Source organism: Mixophyes fleayi, chromosome 5 (genome assembly GCF_038048845.1).
Source record: "Mixophyes fleayi isolate aMixFle1 chromosome 5, aMixFle1.hap1, whole genome shotgun sequence".
In the NCBI taxonomy this organism is placed as follows: Eukaryota; Metazoa; Chordata; class Amphibia; order Anura; family Limnodynastidae; genus Mixophyes; species Mixophyes fleayi.
The window spans coordinates 180,211,717-180,231,559 of record NC_134406.1 but is presented as its reverse complement, the minus strand read 5'-3'; the positions used below and the strand labels follow the sequence as shown (position 1 = coordinate 180,231,559).

Sequence of the window (19,843 nt, the reverse complement as noted above, 5' to 3'; positions counted from 1 at the left end):
ACAAATAAGTGGGTTTAACGTTACTGGAATGCTGAATAAAATGCATACACACCAGCTTAAGCTTCTTTTTTTGGGGGGGGGGGGGGAGGGGAGATGCAAAACAGAAGCATGTAAAATATCTAATATCCCAAGTTTGTGGACCAGGCACCATGAAATAAAAAATGCTTATAGCATTTTTCAAAAAGGAAAAAACACCCGTTTTATGCAGCCCAACGGAAGCCACATTGTGAAAGTGAACATTAAACTCTTACCACATCTTGTTTTGGTTAGTGTTAAGTTTTTGTAACCATTGTTCCTCATTCCATTCTTCCCTGTGAACATACCAGTTTTATATACTGATTATATTTTTTTATGTTGACAATACAGTATATTACAAATGGATGGCAAGAGGACCTGTATGCGATTGACACTCTGTCACTGATCTTCACTATCTTGTATTTCTATGGTAAAAAAAAAAAGATGTAAGCAGTATATTTTTCTTGCTGTTTGCAGCCGAAATCAAAGTCAATAGGGTCATTACCAGGGCAGGAAGTGCCGGTGTAATATGGCCGATATCAAGCTGTGTATGTGGTCGCAATGTAGCTGAAAATAAGATACCTACCTACAACTCAGGGCTTGAATGGGCCCCATATGCGTCAGAGTGGCCTTATAGTACATGACCTACGTTCATCCACCCCTTCCCTCTCTAGTTCCGCCTCTCAAGTCATAGGCAGTTGCAACATACGTTGCATGCAATTGTGTTCATTAGCGTAATATTTGTTTCTGGGCATGCACAGAGCTATTTCACACAAGATATATTATGCAGATGGGCGTACAGTATGTCCGAACATGAATCAGGCCCAGTGCGTATTGATAAATACACGGGCAAGGCCAAGATGACACAGCGACTCGGTCTCTGCGTCTGACCAGTATTCAATCCCATCAGCGCACTACCCTAGAGATGTCGGGGGACTTCAGCTGTGTGTATCAGAGTGGGAAGTAATATATAGTTATATTATACCATATGTAATATTAAATACGTGTCCTGTGCAACTGCTATGTATAGAATACAATAACTTTTTTTTTTTTTACTTGTAGATATTAATATAGATAACAGATTATTTTTTGTTACAAAATACATTTTGTTCTACACATTGTGTTTTATAATTTCAGTATGCACACATATATATTATAGAACAGTATGGTATATAAGAAACCTTCTCTGCAATAGTCTACAAACCCCAGTGTACAATATGTTTTGGTGAGCTTTGCTTTGCCTAGTGGCCATAGGTGGTAATGCAGCTTTTTTTCACCCCCCCACCCTCTATATTTTTAAATAGATTTTAGACAATATTTATAGATTTTATTTCATCTTCTTTGCATCAGTGCCCAGGGTGGCAACAATTGTAAATCTGGGGTTAGGGTAATTAAGGGCAAATGTTACTACACTTAATATTGTTTTTCTACATTATTAAACAACCAAAGGCTAATATCATTCTTTCATTTACCCCATTGTCAGGCATATTAACTATTAAATAGTAAGGCCCACAAGTGGATGCAAAACAAATATCTTACTCTTCTGTATTTGTTTTGTGTGTGACTGCTGACTCATATAGTGTGACCTAAATTAATATTCTCACCGTCTGCCTCTTCATGACCTAAATGGACTTTAAAAATTGGAGGCTACATATTGGGAGACTGCAATGGTTTGTATGTAGAAGTAAATGGAACTATGTCTCTGAACTGACTAAATGGATTATTACTGAACAAAACTGTTACAACATGAATCAATTTGCTGTTAGTCCCACCTATGCTGAAACATCAGGTTATTACTAGCAGCACTTGTTATACATACACTGAACAACTTTTCCTACTTCTCCTGTATATTTAATGGGACATTTATGATTGGTTAATTTATGTGAACATCAGGTTTGGGTTAAGCTATTACCTTTGGTTCATATGAGAACTAAAGCACAGTAATAACTGGGAAAGTTCGCTTCATCATAGACCCTGCACTTGTCCATTGGACCTGCCCTCTGAGATCTCTGAAGAAGAGGTCCAAAATGTAGGTAACTAAATGTACATTTCCTACAATCGGCAGACAGGCTCTTTCCGCATCCCTAACCTGGCTGAAACTAGATTGTCACAGACACCCTCCAGTTCCAGTAGTGAAGCTATTTCCTTTGGCTCACATTGTAAGTAAAGCACAGCAATCTACTGTGTCCTCAGTGTGGATCTTCTGCATTGGTTTAACTTATAGATGTTCACTGACCCCTGTGTTCTGGTGTTGGTTTTGGATCTGGACTAACTTTGTGTTTTGGTTTTGGCAAAACCGCCCATGTGTGTTTTGGTTTTGGATCCGGATTTTTTTTTTTCCTAAAATTCTGTGGTTTTTCTTATTTTTATATTTTTTTTATTTTATTTTTGCTAAAATCACATATTTTTTTTCTTGTTTTTCCCCCTACATTATTATTAACCTCAATAACACTAATTTCAAGTCATTTGCAGTCAATTTTGACCACCTCACAGGTCACAATATTATTATCATACACTTTCAAACAATGTGACTGCAGATTTAGAAGACCGAGCCTGCCAGACCTATTATTTCTATTTCAGCAATGACAATTAGCAATGGAGCAATGGAGCTCTCCTGAATGTCACTCGAGACATTGAAGAACACTGCTACCCCTCCTCTGCCAAGAACACTTCTGTGTCCCTCTGTGAGATGGCGCTGGATCGCCATGGTGGGCGATACTTATAGAATCCAAAGCATCCGAGACCTGATGATGTAACAGTGACGTTTTGCCTCGTTTTCAATTCCAAGGGCGCGCGAAAGTACCGAGCCGGCTTGGCTCGGTACTCGGATCTGCTAAGTTTGGGTGTGTTCCTTTATCTGGGAACCGAGCCTGAGGATCTTTAGTTTAACGATGGAAACCTGGTGATGTCGCCAGGGGCCTCCTGCATAAAAGGCTAAACTGATTTAGGTTACCCCTGCACCCCAGCAATAAAAGATCAATTAAAAAAACAATCAAATTAAGAAATAATTACAAAAATAGTTTTAAAAAAATCTAAAAAAAACCCAGCAAACTAAATATGGCTGTGTCCCTTCTTTATCTTTAACACTACCGCATTTGGTATAGATGTCGTGTACTCGTACAGTTATGCATCATACATAGAATGCATGTTGCCCATACATATAAAAAAAAACATAGCAATATTTGGGTAGAGGCCTGGTGATGGCTCTCTAGCCTTCAATGTCAATATAGGTACACTTTAAAAATCTTTGTTCTAGCAGTGTAAATTCTTATATAAAATTCTAAACCAGGATAGCAACCCATGTTGCACACTGATGTTTTTAAAAATATTTTAATCTTTAGCTCACCCAATAAAACAATGTATCCTTTACCACTTAGCACAACTTGCCCATACAATACAAAATGTGACACAAAATTTGCATAAGGCATATTATCCATGCATTATATCTAAGATTATATGCAGTGTCAATTAAATCTAACGTATACTTATTTATATTATATCTATTATTTCTACGATGTCAGTGAAGCAATCAGGGACAGTATCATAGAGTTGAATGAAACTGAAAGTTTTACTCCTGGTCTGCATTAAATGAGTTAAATCCTGATGATGTCTACCATGCTGTCTAAGTTTGTTAAATAGCCAATAAACAACAGCCAATATGTAACCATTCTGGAGAGTTGAGAATAAGCTATTCAAACCACAGAGCTGTGCATTGTATTAACATGTTGTACGTGATTTGCTTTTTATCCACTCTGAAGAATGCAGAAGCTGGGTGATGAATATTTTCCTGTTTTGTCGTCTTTTCTGTATGCGGTATGCCTGTAGGAAGTGGGTAGCAGCCAAAAGCCCCCATTAATTTAGCTGCAACAACTTGTACAGAAGTATGTTGTGGTTAAATTTTAATCATTCCTTGGTTATTATTTTCAAGCTTGCTTTTGACAGTCGCTTGCTTCTATACTAGGGATTGTCTGTCCATACTGTCAGGTTACTGTGATGCCTTTATATTATTTATTGTCGAACTGCAAGTGTATGGATTATTGCAGGATTATATACAAAACATTACCTTTTAGGTGCAAAAGTTGCACTGACCCACACCAGCCAATCAGCAATTGGCGTTTATAAGGGTAAGTTAGACAGTGAAAACAAGACTGTGCTGAGGATTTTAACAATTGTCTTGATTATGTGAATGACTTTTGATGCTTTTTGAATAGACAAAATGTTTGTTACTTTAAGGTGTGGTAACTGGTTAATAGAATTGAAAGTGAAATTGCCACAGTTTCATGAATACGCTACACTTCTGCCTTTTTCCTTCAGTTAAAAATGTCTGTCCTATGGGGTTTTCTTTAATATTGACTAGCTACACATTATAATTTCTGTTGTTTGGTATGCCTTTGCTTATATTGTATACTGTACAAATTAATAAGCATTAGTTGGGACCATTTAAGATGCAACCATAATGTCTGACCATGTTTTGGTGAGTATGATGTTCTGGGAATTATATTACTCCCATGTCCGCCTAGACTCCACTACATCTGATTGGCTTAGATGCATGTATGTATATCTTAAAAAAAAAAAAAAAAAAAAAAAGTATTTGAAATTTAAAATCCTTAATTTTTGTTTAGGTATTGTTTGTGATTTCTGTAAAATGATGTTCTACTCTCTTTCCATTTGAGTGTAGATTTTTGTATTTAAAAGTCCAGTAAACATAAATGTAACCAATTTTACCCCCTCTTCCATTGCATGTTTTATGTGTTGTTTGCTTGTGTTGTTTCTTTTTTTGAAAATCTGTCCTAAAATAATTTTTCCTTTTCCGTAAACCTTTTTATTTCTTCTACAAGGGGATTTTGTGTCCATCTCATTAAAAGAGTGCTCATTGTTTTGTCTTTTTTGATCATTTAATTAACACAAAAAACACGTTTGTAGTAAATGATCTCTTGAATGTGCGTTGTTGATGAGTTGTACATCTTTTCTACCAGCAGAACGTATACAAACCCTTAATGGGTGGGCGTTAAGTGGCTTCCTTGCAGTAACAGTTACAATAATATGAATTTTGCTATTTATTGTTAGTTGTGTAGGAAGATAGGTGCAGTCCCTAACTCGTCTTAGTTTCAGTTGGGTTTCAAGTCTAGAACCAAAATTAGGTTTATTAGATTCCAATCCTGCAACTACATGTTGTGTATCTGTTTTAGTGAATTGCAATAGAATGGATGCTACATGCTCCTGACATTACAGCCATAACACAATTATGAAAACTTGTACAAAGGAAAAGGGTGGTTTTGACATAAAAATCAGATGTTTTCTTTCATTTTCAGAACTGCCGTAGAAAAATGATGATTATAATATGATGGTTTGCTAAGAACAAAACCATGTTTTTTGTATAATTTCTGTGGAGCCAATTTCATGTTGTGATGCTAATCCATATCTAACTCGCTGCAGGATGTTAGTACAAACTTTTTTACAGATCCATCTAGTCTGGCATTTTGTGTGTGTATTTTGTTATTTGTATTTTGTTTTGTTTTTTCTTATTAAACATTTTAGAAGTCATAATAGGCTAACATTGAATAACTTGAGCAGGTATTTTGTTTCTTGATGAAGAATGTGTTTTTCAGTTGTATGAGATTTTATTATGAAGTTGATAAACCACATATTTGTATACCATTATCTGTCAGGGATGTGCTTTTTTTTCTTCTACAACATAAAGGTTACAGGACGTGATTCCTAACACTGACTGATTTAGATCAAATATGTTACAGCTGCACCAAAATCATAGTATTATAATCATTTGACCTGAAACCTTTTTCTACTAACAGTTCATCCTACACACAACCAGTATGCAGTACTCATTTATGTAGTTTGTATTTTTAAATGGCAAGTCCTATCACTCTGGGCGGTTAGCGGGGTTTAAGTTTCTATCTGAATTCTTCATTTTATCTATACTATATCTTTATAGTGCAATATGTTATAGTCAAATGGAAAAGTTTATGTGTTACAAAAATAGTGTTTATTATGTCACTAAATGTATAGGGCATTAAATTAAGAATAGTGATACAAATAATATCAGGACAGTTCAAAGGCTTTCAACGGAAACTGATAAAAAAAAAAAGTAATGGAGAAGAATATTATGATATACCCTGTTGCTATACACCTTATATTGACCTAGGTACAGTATGTTTACACTGGTAATGATAAGACAGATTTCCTTATGAGAATTTGTTGATACATACACTTGTCAGAAAACAAGCATGCAATGATTCTGTTGACTGACTTGGATTTGTTTGATTATTAAGTGTAAGTGTGTGTGTGTGTGGGATGACTGGCCATATGAGGTTTAATATTGTCACTGAAATAAATTAATCACCATTGAAAATGTGGTCGTCCTCTGTGTGATACATTTTGGGCACAAATATTTTAATTTAGTGAAAATATTGCTCATTCAGAAACATTGTATTGTGTTTGGCTAGTTTTGGAAACATTATGTAAGTTTAGACTAGGCTTGTTTTTATCACTACACTGATATAGGAAATGTAGAACATTTAAAAGTCTAAATTGACATAAAAATGGAGTATATTTCATGAATTTAATAATGTTTGTTAATGTGGGAGTGAACACAAAAAAATCTATTATTTTACTGTCTCCATATTGGGTAGATGAAACACATTAAAAATGTTCATCTCGGTAAAACGGAAGCATTGTGAAAATGCAAGGAATTGCGACACGTCCTGATGAGCTGGGGGGAGGGGGCAAGGGCCCTCGTAGGGGTGGAGGGCATTGCGTAGGGCCTGCACCTACAGTACTTCCGCTTCTGAGTAGTGTTCATGTAGGGAGCAGACTTCGTTGCAATGTCTTCCACTTCATAGCATGCAACATTTTTGAGAGTTATATCACAACAGGATGCTGGCTTTTTCCCTTTAGCAAAGTAACAGCAAAAATGCCACATCAGTGATTTATTTCCATAATCATTTCAATCTGTTTAGTATTCAGTACTACAATATCAAATTGCAAATTTAGGGAGAACAGCAAAGACAGAACATATTTATAATGATGAAGTAATAACCTCAAGGCTTGACAGCTATAAGGTGGGAGTTTGATCTCAGCAGTCACACCGATAACTGCCTTTATTACACAAATTGCATTGCTTGCTTACAGGCAGGCTTGTGTTGTTTAGGATGACAAACCAACAGATTACAACTTCAGGTTAAGAGAAAAAGGTCAATATTCTAAAGTGTGTGAACAGTGATGTTGCAATAGGAGTAACAACTGCACTGGGACCTATGGACTCGGGGTCCTTACGTCATAACAATATGCTGTGAAGGCTTTGGCTGCTTCTTTCTTTTCGTCTTTGCACAGAACTCCCTCAAGGTTTCAGAACTTTAAAGTCCCTTTTGTCTACTAAACAGGCTGTGTAAGTTCAGGGTCTCTGGATGAGATTTACGCCAGGTCCCTGAAGTTGGTATACAGTTTAGGCTTTTAATGACAGAGTAATGTATAAAAAAATATAATGAAATTTGCTGTGTGAGATTACTGTGCTGCTTGAGAAGAATGAGAATTTAATGTATGTGAGGTTAGTTTTTGTGCTTTTACTTATATGCCATGTGTAACTCAAATTTTATTCACACTTGCCAACTTTTCCTCATTGGCTTCAGGGAGATCCCGGGGGTGGGTGTGCGGGGGCGGTGCTTGACAAATCACATATTTTGGTCCCGCCCCCTAAACGATTGTCACAATTTTGGCCAATTACAGCAGGGGGGGGGCAAAGATGACATATTTGCGTCATTAAGTCCCCCAACCACTTATCTATTGTGGGGGCGAGAACTGGGAGGTTGCCCTGCTCTCCCGGGAGCCCAGGAGGTCTCCCAGAAATGTGGGAGTCTCCCGGACATTCTGGGAGAGTAGGCAACTATGCATTAAAGAAAAGCAGCTAATTGATCTCTAATGACTGAAGTGTCTTTTACATTTCTGTTTCCATTACTGAAGTCATGTTGTCTTACCTGTCAGTCTTTGATTAAATCTTGGTCTCCATGAAAATGGCCACCTCTATAGGCATCAATACATTTACATAGGACACAATTTCTGAACTGTGTCATCATGCCACAGATGGTGACGTCAACCACGTCTTGTACTGGCTCAGCATCAGGGAGAATGCCAGACTCTTCAGGGAGTGAGGAAGATCACCCCTATTTCAGGGAGTCTCCCTGACATTCAGGGAGAGTTGGCAAGTATGATTTTATTTCTAAACTTGCCCAAGTCCTTGTGAAATACGGCTTTGGATTATAATGGTAAAAGATCACATTACCATGATTTTTTTAGTTTATTCAAACTTTTGCGTTACAAACCTCTGATAACAGTAGTAGTGTAGTATAGTGTACATAAGAATATATAAATTGTATCAACATTTTTTTAAAGCAAAAATAAAATAAAATATATATATATATATATATATATATATATATATATATATATATATATATATTTCAAAACTTGACCTCTGAAAGAAAAATGCCTTATTCATATAATTACGCATTTTCTCATTAATTTTCTTCTGTTATCGGTATCCTGAGATGGTGATAACAGAGTAAAAATACATGTATTGCCGCTATGCTTGTTAAGTAGGTTTTTCCATGCTTTACATGGGCAGGCTATCTCTGGTGCCAACCCCTTGATGTTTAGGGCAAAATCCTATTGCCAGAAGTAAAAATGTATTTTTGCCAGTCATAGGGTTTTGCCACTTGATTTGCCCCTTTTAGACATATGATCATCGCCTTCCCAACATGACAGCTTGCCATTTTTCAAACGCAATTCTATTATATGATATATGGGCAGAGGATAATGTACCTACCCACCATTACAGTATTGTATTGTTACACTATCTAGTACAGATGTAGGACACCTATCCCACACAACTTGACCATGGGTTCGATCACAGTAAAATTCTATTAGTCTATACAGATACAGGACACTTCACATACTCAATATGACCCAATTATTGATCATGGTAAGAAATGCAATTATATGACACCCCATGCATACATAAAAACTAAACCTACCCAAAATGAACTGAACACTGGAAATAATACAATGCCAGTAATGTATACAACACTTTAAAAATGTGTTACAATGAAATGCAAAATTAAATTCATGTGGATATGTCCTCAGCAGTTGACATATCGTACCAAGAGATATAATAACTCAATGTACTGTAAGCCAGAGAGCCACAGGATATTGTTAGATAATTCCTTTGTTGTTTTATGTTACATAATAAACTAAATGTTTTAGGTCTGACTAGATTGAAATGATTATGGAAATAAATCACTGATGTGGCATTCTTACTGTTACTTCATTAGAGGAAAAAAAATCTGAACTATTGTGATTTATTCTCTTAATATTTTACATTATATATACTATTAATATTAATATTTATTTATATAGAACCAGCATACTTCACAGAACTTTTTGAATTGGCAACAAATACAGTAATAAAACAGGACCATGTAAGAACAAACAGAGAAGTAAGAGTACCTGACTCACAAGGTTACAATAAATTGCAATGAAGTCTTCTCCCTACATTAATACTTTTAGAGGGTTTTCCAATGCCTTGAACTCCTGCTCGCTGTAATCATATCATCCGCCTTTACAACATTCTACCACAATGAATGATATACCGGCAGACCTAGCCTTAGCGATGCCTGTCTATATAGAAAAGCAATGAGTGTAAGGGAATATGCTGTTGATTAAACTATGACTTTACTCTTTTATTGGTGCACACATCAGTGAATTACCCCCTGTAAGTGGCCTCCACTGCCTGCCCTATTCTTCCCAGTTCTGGTAAATACAGTATTGTGACGTGACTCTTCCATGGCTGGAAGCAGCAGAGCAGACAGTGGAGGCTCCGTATTGGTTCACCCATTTATGAAGTGATGCCGTCCTAATTTAAAAAAAAGGAAGCAGAAAATGTTAGTTTAATCAATAGCTTATCACTTTACAGTCACTGCTGCTTCTGAAATCAATAGGCTGGAATATTTTCTATTTTTGGGAGAGCATGTTTTGTCTCCCACCTCCACAACCTCTAACCACCTCAATAGATGGCCACAGTTGGAGGATCCTGGTAAAGTAAGACACACCCAAGGAAGCAAGACAAGGCCCGATTAAGTTTTATTGTATTTTTTCTATAATTGGTAATCATGAAGTTAAGCAGCAATACTATTAGGCTGTCTTTACTTCCTGGTTTCCTCCCACAGTCTAAATCCATACTGGTAAGTTAATTGGCATCTCCCTAAACTGACTGTAGTATATGTATTTTTGTGTGCCTGCAAGAGTTATTTACATCAGAACAATGTGACTGCAAAATAATGTTGCATGCTTAGACCTTGTGCCCACTGGCATTAACACCATGCATTTTACTAGCATTTTTAACAGTACTGCAATGCATTTTGGTGATTGAGATACAAAGAAACATTATTTCCAGTGTCACCATACCCATACATTACTACTCTTGCTTGTGTTTTGGCAGCATTGTTTTTGTGGTGATTTTTGGAACGCTTATTGCACCATCCTACGGCATTTACTGTGAGTAAACACATTTGGAAGCCTACAGTGAGCTTCAAACGCTAATAAAATGAATGTACCGGTATGTCAAATGCATTACATGTGTTTTTACTCACATTTTTAGTAGCATGTCAAAAATAACCATTACACTTCACCAGTGGGTACCTGGTTTAGTTGTGGCATATTTGGTGCTAAATCAAGCATTTAGAAACCCCTCTCTTGAAATTTTGCATTTGTCCATGGTTCCACTTCTCATACTTCTGCTGGCAGAATATGTGTCAAAATGGGCAGAATATGTGTCAAAATGGGCAGAATATGTGTCAAAATGACGCCACATAATGTATTTTAACACTGCTTCTATCCATTTTTTTAATTCTTCCCTTATATACTTTGACAAATGTTATTCAACCCACAAACTATACCCGCTATTCTGTGCCAATTTAGGCTCATTTTAAATCTGCTACGTGACCTATATTAGTGCACGTGTTAAAACAACTATAAGAAATTACATACATTAGGCCTGATTCATTAAGGAAAGTAGAGCAGAAAAATTAGTAACTTTGCACCTTGGCAAAACAATTTTGCATTGGAGTGGGAGGTAAATTTAAAATGTGGGGACAGATTTATATTTGGGGTAGGGCATGTCCTAGATCAATTTTAAATTTCAGTGTACAAATAAAGCTATCAAGTATGTGTGCGCTACATGAAAAAACAGTCCGTATTTAACTTATGTGCAAAATAATAAACTAATTTACACTCCTTGCATTGTAACATGGTTTTGTCCAGGAGAAAACATACTCATTGTTTTACCTTACCTCCCTTAATGAATCAGGCCCATAATGTTTACTAAAGCTTATATCTAGTGCTGATGGAGTGTATTTTCTCTAAAGCCAGCCACACACAGTATAATTTGTTTCTGAATGAGCAATATGTGCCCTAAATGACAAGATCTAGCACATACAGGGCAACCACATTTTCAGTTATTTATTCATTTGATGATTAGATTCTTCAACCACATATGACCAATCATCCCACACACACATTGGTTTAAACTTAAAAGCATATAAAAGGAAAGAAAAGAAAATAGTCATATTGCAGTGGATATTAAAAGCTTCTTCAAAATGTAACCTATTTCGGCTCTCAAAAAATACCTATTTCTGTAGGTGTACAGGTATATGTGTATGCAATAAAAAATATGTGATTTTTTTTTTTTCTTTTATGGACAGCTGTTGTTACTTAGTATACTTTTCTCTCTTTGTTACTGTGGGTCTTTTTTTCCACTTGGGATTACACATCTTCAGTAATTTTATAAAGTTTGCTCTTTTCTATGAAATCCAGAACAATGGTCTTGATTACAAATAATATCAGAGTATTCAGTGTGTGTATAAAACTTTGATCAGATTCCAGAAAGTATTTCAAAGTATATATGTCTATTTATGTGTCAATCTGTATTTTGTATCTTCAAACACATTTTGTAAACCTTCTTGGAAATATCGTAATTAATGTAATATAATTGTGTTACACCCAGGTTCTCTGGAGTTTATATAAAGACCTTCTGTTCTAGCTGGTTTTACCGATGGATAAATGCACATGCATAAAACGTTATTACCTTAAGGGAAAGTTATTAAACATGTGAAATTGATAGCTTTGTTTAATTACCAACTGCACAGTGCTACTTCTCTTGTTTTTCAGTGTTCTTAGTTATTGGTATTTATATTACAGATACTGTAACAATGTACAAGGTGGATATTTAAATACAGCAAATAATGAATAGCCTAAGGGGCTAGATTAAACAAAATTATACAAAACATTTATGATATTAAATTCAATAATGAATAGCTAAAATAATCAATTTGCTAGTTGCTTGCTTGTAGGAACCCATCTCCTCCAAAATATCAAATGTATAGAAAAAAAAATGGAGAAAGCAGTGCTTAACATAGACTTCGTTTGATAATTAGTCCTTTTAAATATAGTGATCGATAAGTCAGATATAAACTTTAATACATTTCCATATTAAAAACAATATACATAAACTCTTAATATAAATCCAAAATAATTGTATTAGGATTATATCCAGTGTTTACTATTATGGCTCTATTGGTGTCTGCTGGTACACAATCTATGATATAAATTTCATGGTGTTATTGGAAATTGGATTAAACTTTTGGCTAAAATCAGGGTGGGTTCATGTGCTGTGTGTCCACTGGAAACTCGCTTGCAGGTCAGATGCAGCCCATGGGCTGTCAGCTGAGCAGCACCAGTTTGGAACATGGTGAAATTATGAACTGAGGGCATCGGATGTTGGCACAGTGCTGCTAGCAAAATGCCTCTTTTAAACTGCCTCTGTGCACAAGTGACTAAAGCCAATGTTTACTGTTTGTTTTACAGTGTTTTGAGAATGGTGGTCGACAAGCCTCGTAAAATACATATTCACAGTGATGCCAAGAATACAGAGACTGGTAAGGGCAAAGCATGTGCGCTTCCTAATGTTTTCAGATATAACTCTGTGTTACCAAATCATCTGACCATGTTCTAGACGCACAAAGAGTCTGCAACGGCTTTCAGATTTTATTGGATAAATACTTATAGTTCGGAGGAAAATAGACAGAAGTATCTCATACTCCTTTTTTCCCTTTTTAATATGTGATTCAGATGAAGTAACTACAATACCGGCCCTTCCTTGACTCTATAATGTGCATTTAAAAAAGAAAAAAATAAATAAATTCCCCTGATCATTCTCCCCCCATCCACTCCCATTTGATATAACACATAAAAACCAGAGGAAACATCTTGTATACTTATATATTGCTATTTTATTTTAATTTTTTCATGAACACCGTGCTGTTTGTACTTTACATGTTGTTTCCTCTTTAAATAAAGATTTTTTTTAAAAAAAATTTAGAAAGGAAGGAACCGAAATGGGCATAATGCATAATGTGCATTCACTTTGAAATGCCCTAGATAAACATTCGGATGCATTTGTGCAAAAAAAGAAAGGTCGTTGCACAGGTTTTACTTTACATTTGTTAAATGATCCTTTACAATTTCTTATTCACCAGTACGCAGATTCATTGTCTAGCTTTAAATGTGACACTTTTTTTTTTTTATTATTACCTTTGCAATTGATGGACAACTCTATGTGCAACTGATAATATATACTGGACTATATTGTTTAAAATGCCATGTTTTTCTTTTAAATCTTTTGTAATAATTTGTTTTTATGTTGTGGATTGATATTTTATTGTACTGAGACATTAAATACATAGTAACATAGTTGATGAGGTTGAAACAAAGATACCAGTCCATCAAGTTCAACCTATTTTGGAAAAACGTTCTACTTCTATCTATATTACAAGTTGCTGTACTATTATGTAAACTAACATTTTTCATTAGCATGCTATAATATAGTTTTTAGCTGGCTATGAAATGACTTAAGGAAATGTGCATGAGAAGTGATTAGTGTGACCCTGTATTGTGGGTTATGGTGTGATGGTATGAATTTGTAATGTCCTTATTATCTTTTTTTAAAAGAATATGTAAATTAAATTTAGGATTAGTGTTCATGCATTTAGGAGACTGTTTTATAATTGACTGGGACTTGAAAACAAGGGCTTCCATTTAAGGTTAAACTTTATTGTCCAAGAGTGGGTGAAAATGGACCATGCGCCACAAATGTAGAAACAAGATGCTTTATTATCTCCTGTACTTGGGTTACAAGACCTAGTAAAGAATCACACAGCCATATATGTGCCAGCTGCTTAATGCACAAATTACAGCACCAAGTAATCTCTACCTTTATCTCAGCATCATCCCTCATCTGTAATAATACAGAGGTTTGATGGCTATATCCCTGCTGCCCTCCTTGCCAGTCATCATCATCATCTATTTATTTATATAGCGCCACTAATTCCGCAGCACTGTACAGAGAAGGTGACGTTACTGTGACCACAAGAATTGCTGTGTTCCCCCCCTATGCATCTGAGATACTGAATAGAGGCGAGTCAGAGAGCCAACTTTGTATTCTGCTACAGAGACTTCTGCTTGCTCAAGCATACATTTAAATAACGGACTTAAACCTATTGTGTTTCTTTACTGTGGCTTCATGGAAAATACATATTCCTATCTGATTCACTGTTTTAATTGGAACAATTTTCCTGATAAGGATAACAGAACATATCAAAGAAATTAAGTATAATGAAGTGTGGAACACAGTATTCCTTGTAGCACTTCGTGCTCTCATATTGACCAAATAATACCAATAAATTGATGGATTAAAAAAGTAATCTAAATGGGGATTTAATCATGGAAAATCTTACTTTATATGTTATATCATTTACTCCTTTTCTCACTAAATAACATTTTTCAAACCATGCACTTCTTAAGTTGTCCATGGCTGCCTTATTCTGGTATCCCAATCATAGTGTAAAGTCAGAAGGCACACTTGGGTGCAACAATAGCCACAGCTTTTATTAAATCACAAATCAATATTGCTTAACACATGCCCATAAACGTTTTGGCATTTGGAGAGTGAGGGCATAACTGTTAACACTTCTGCACACATTTTTGGAATGTGTGGAATATTTTCCACACATAAATTAACAAGCATCAACTAGCTACCACATAAAATATGATGCAAAATGTCACAATAAAACATTAAGGAAGGGAAAGCAGAACCTTGTTGACCTGTGATCTGCATGCAACTGAGGTGAGAAGGTAACAACTCCACCCACACAGTAAACAACCAATAAACATAATAGAAAACAACTTTTCCATAATAAAAACATAAGTTAGATTGGCTTAAAGTCGCACTTCCACCTATAAAACGTTTTTCTCAAGATGGCCCCTTCCCTTATCCGGGGAACCACATGCAACATTTTTTTTTACCAGGGCTCTGCTGATTTTGTAGTACAGGACTCTGAAATTAGTGATGTTACCCATCGTTCAATGTAAGGGGTGTGACCAGAAGCATTAGTCACAAGCTGCAATCTGTTGATTTCAACCTACGATTGTTCTTTCCACTCACACCTCCCCACCTTGGGTTTCAGAAGGGCCTGTAAGAGAAGCGGAGGAGCCCTGAGAACATATCCACTTAAGATAAATGTTTCCTCATTGCTTGTATAATAGAATATGCCTCTGGAAGGCTCCTGCAGTCAGGGATCTTTCCCATTTGGTGTAAAAGGGAAATCCCGTGCATGTGTCTCTCTGTTACCTGTGCCTGAGTGTGACAGCAGGTATACCACCCACAGCAGAGGTAGGTCCCTTTTTAGATTACTCTTTTTGCTAGATGTTTATGCAAAAAGGGAAATAGAATTTAGTCACTTCTGGAAATTCTAGATTATTGTGTTCAGGCTGATGTGCTGGAACGTTTGGAATAATCATCCTGTCTGATAATAGACATTGTCGAATTCAGAATACTGCTATTGTATTAGCAAATCGCAAGCTTTTACTACAAATCCCAGCAGTTGCTTCATCTGAAAAGCACCAACACAATAGTTTCCTACAGGATGTGAATTCTACCAATGCAGATCTTCACTGGTGTATAAATAAACTTCTTTTATGCAATGCTTTGTGACCGTTCACCTGAAATTAGAATGTTGTCTCTTAAAAGCATTTTGCCAAGGCTGGATAAAACATTCTGTTTAAGAGACGCTTTGTACCGACTATTTGTCCTGATAGGATTTTACACTCTCTCAGGAGAAGTTGTTTGTAGCTCTGTATATTTCTATGATTTAAAGAAATCTGTAATAAAAGCAAATACAAATAATAATAAAATAAAAAATATAATAATATTTTAACGAAAATGTTACACTAAAACACAGAAAATAAATTCACATGAATTTGTTGCAAATTAAAATGTCTTTCATTAGGTAAAGGAGGGTGCCATATTTGATGAGTATAATCATGTTGGTGGTGCTATGTATCTATTGTCTGTAGAGTATATTCAGGCTTTGCTTTGAATGAAGCAAACAATACGATAGTTCAATATCATATTTTTAAATAAAAAATTGTTAAGAAATCATGATGATGGCAGATATAAATGTAAGCCTATATATTTGGCTGGTAATTACTTTATATTATATACACTATGACCAGATGGGCTTACATCACAACCCGGTCTGTAGGGGGAAGAGGAAAGGAGGGACGTTCTTCCTGCACAGTTTATCTGGGTTTCCTTCTCGCCTTCTGTAACTGACTGTTACCGACCACTCCTACTGGTGTCACCTTGCCACCAGACACTCACCTACAGTGAATGCCAACTGCACAATAGTTGTAGGAGAATTTGGCTGCCACCACTGGACTTTTTTGTGGCGTTCAGGACCGAGGACTTCTGGGGTAGCTGGTATAGCTGCTGCAAAGCCTCTTTGCTGTGGGTTGGCTGGTACCTCCTGACCGCTTACTATTGATCAGGGCTCCTGGGTAGCGGGCAGAGCGTTGACACAGGGACGCTGGGTTCAACACAGGACAGCCAGGGAAAGGATTAAAGTGTAAGCTCTTATCTGTTGGTCACAGGATACAGCAGGTAATAGTCGCAGGCAGAATCTTCAAGCAGTGATGTTTTATTGCTCAAAGCCCTAACAAGGACTTTTACATGCTAGTTTAAAGTACTTGCAATTCTCCAGAAGTTACAAATGGAATGATACCTTACATGGTAAAAAAGGGCTCTTTTTATACAGATTCTGACATAAGTTGGCAGGGGGTAGCTCAGCCTCTTGATCCTCTCTGGTACCAAAATGTCTGAGATTTTACATTGAATATTTACCATCGGATTATAAAATATTCTCTAATCTTGCATTTAACACAATTTAATTCTCATCAAATTTTTTGTAGCTCTGTATATTTCTATGATCAATTCATCAATCTATGATTTCCTAAAACTTGGTGTCTACGTTGTTAGGATGTTTCCTGCCTCTCTAACAGGACATGATAACCGGTAATGGCTCCCTGCTGTGTACAGTATTGAGGCTGAAAGTGTGTCGGTTACTCACAGAGGTAAAGGACTAATTAGAATGAGGCTTACTTTAGAAGTTACAAAACACATTTCCTCCAACAAATTGCCTCTATTGCATGAGAAATCAATACATGAATATGAAAATAAATACATTTATACTCCCAGCGCCCAGTGCAGGGAGTTTCTGGCACTGCGCTCCGGTTACTAGCAACCGGCACCACAATGCCTGTACACTAAATATTTACATTTAAATTAATTAATATACCCTTTAATACATCTTTAATCTTTTAGTGCTGAGTTTTAACCCACTTAGCAACATTGGGTAAAAACCCATTTGATACTGCAGCAGTCATCTTGGACCTGTGGGAGGTGAGGGGGTCCCGGCCACATACTCCCTGTAATAAAATGAATTAGACTTCATCAAAATAAACGCTATCATTCTAGTGGAAGTCTTCTGAAGTTACTGCATTCTGAAAGGAGGAAAGGAATGATAGATTATGACCTCCCCACCCTTTGTGGGTGGTGGGTGTTGCCCACCGCTGCTCTTAGTCCTCTTTCTATGATACTATGGTACTGAGGCCTAATAGTGATTTCTTATCTAAAAATTTGGTGCACTTTGTTAATTATGAATGACATTGCTTACCTCTCAATTACTGGGAGAAGTGATTTAAGGATGGACCCCTGGAACCATAAGCATTTTGTCTTTACTTTGATATGAGTAACGTCTTGAAAAGAAAGTGGCCAGGTAGTACTTAATGTACAGAAAGTTTTTTACTGTAAGTGCCAGTTCTACAACTAGTGTATTTCAAATGTATTTTGTTCATCTTTGATTTTCACATTTCTTCTTAACCATTGGAAATTGAGGGATAATGTATGGACTAGTGTCTTGTACTGTAGATTATAAGTATTTTAGAAGGCACAGAGGAGATCCATGACCAGGCCAAAAGTTAAGATGACCTTATGTACAGGTTAGTAGTTCCTATCCTCTAGAGTTCACATGATGCACTATCCTTTATACAGATATCTGCCTACGCTGCCAGTTGTGATTTGCCAAAGGCAAGAAGAATCCCTTGAAATAGTCTGATTTTGAGTGTAGCTCTACTCATTCACCTTTCCCCCTTTCTTTTGTTGTAACTCAGCTAGTTACATTAAGAACAGAGTGCACTGTGGTGGGGAAGGAACACCAGAAGTAAGGAAGGAGACTCTTACTGTTCTTTCTTTAGTACTACGTACTCTGGTAGTTTCCTGCTTCTACATAAGTACAGTTCACTAGAATATATATCTGACAAGACATAATGATAAGAGGTAATCTCAGCAGCTGTGTAGTGCTTAATGTGCAGAGTAAGTTTATAGCTGATGAGTTGACAACACAACTCACTGATTTTTATTATGAAAAAATATAGGATATATGTTAGGGTGATGTAACTATATGTATGAATTTCTGTAAATAGTATCTGTATAAACAGTGAGTTCGGATGTCATCACTTATAATCGTTTAGTCCTGATGTCATCACTTCAGTGTTGATTAGGAAAGCTTGTGTATTATAAGGAATAATGCACCCATGCAGTAAGTTTTTACTGATATTAGAAATTACCTCAGATTCCTGTGACTAGTATAACAGCCTACAGACCCAAACAGGCTCTCCGAGTCAAAGGCGTACACCAACAGGAGGTCCAACCGAGTCCCCTACCACTCCATTAGGCATCATAGACCAATTGCAACCCCTATTTGAAGTTTTCATCCAGAGCCATCCAGTGGAAGGCCCAGAACAGGTTCCCCGGGTCAAAGATCTGCCCAACGTACAACAACAGGAGGTCCGAACGGGACCTCAACCTCCTAGTATGTCTTCTGAGATCCAATGTTACCACTTGTGAAATTTTTGTCCAAGTCCATCCAATGGAAGGCTCATGACAGGCTCCCCGGGTCAAAGTTCTGCCCAACGTATGGCAACAGGAGTTCCGACTGGGATCCTAATGCCCCTAAAACCTTGCAAGGAACCAACTAGACCACCTCGCGTTGGTTTCATCCCAGTTGGTGCAGGGGTGTCGGAATGCATAACCGGACAGACAAACAAACAGACAGACCAATGATTTTTATATGAAAGATGATATGTTTGATGTTGACAAATTGCAGGCAATTAATTAACAGCAGGCAATTCCCTTGTTGTGAAAGTCTAACATAATGTTTTTTAGTAGATGTGGAGATAATAATCATATTATTCTGTGTTACTGGGATGAGAAATGCACCATTTTAGTTTCCAACTCAGGAAGTAGGATGGTTATGCACAACCCTGTGTTATTAAGAAGATTTAATAGTGTATCTCCCAGATGAACCTT

At 36.5% G+C, this 19,843-nt stretch overlaps 1 protein-coding gene across 1 annotated transcript in view; it reads left to right on the top strand.

The window, feature by feature from the left end:
- ATXN1 (ataxin 1) overlaps positions 1-19,843 on the top strand; it is a 224,204-nt gene that overhangs the window by 86,665 nt on the left and 117,696 nt on the right. The window contains exon 2 of the mRNA XM_075213105.1: positions 12,946-13,016. The gene's annotated coding sequence lies outside the window, so the exon portion shown is untranslated. The remainder of the gene's footprint in view (positions 1-12,945; positions 13,017-19,843) is intronic.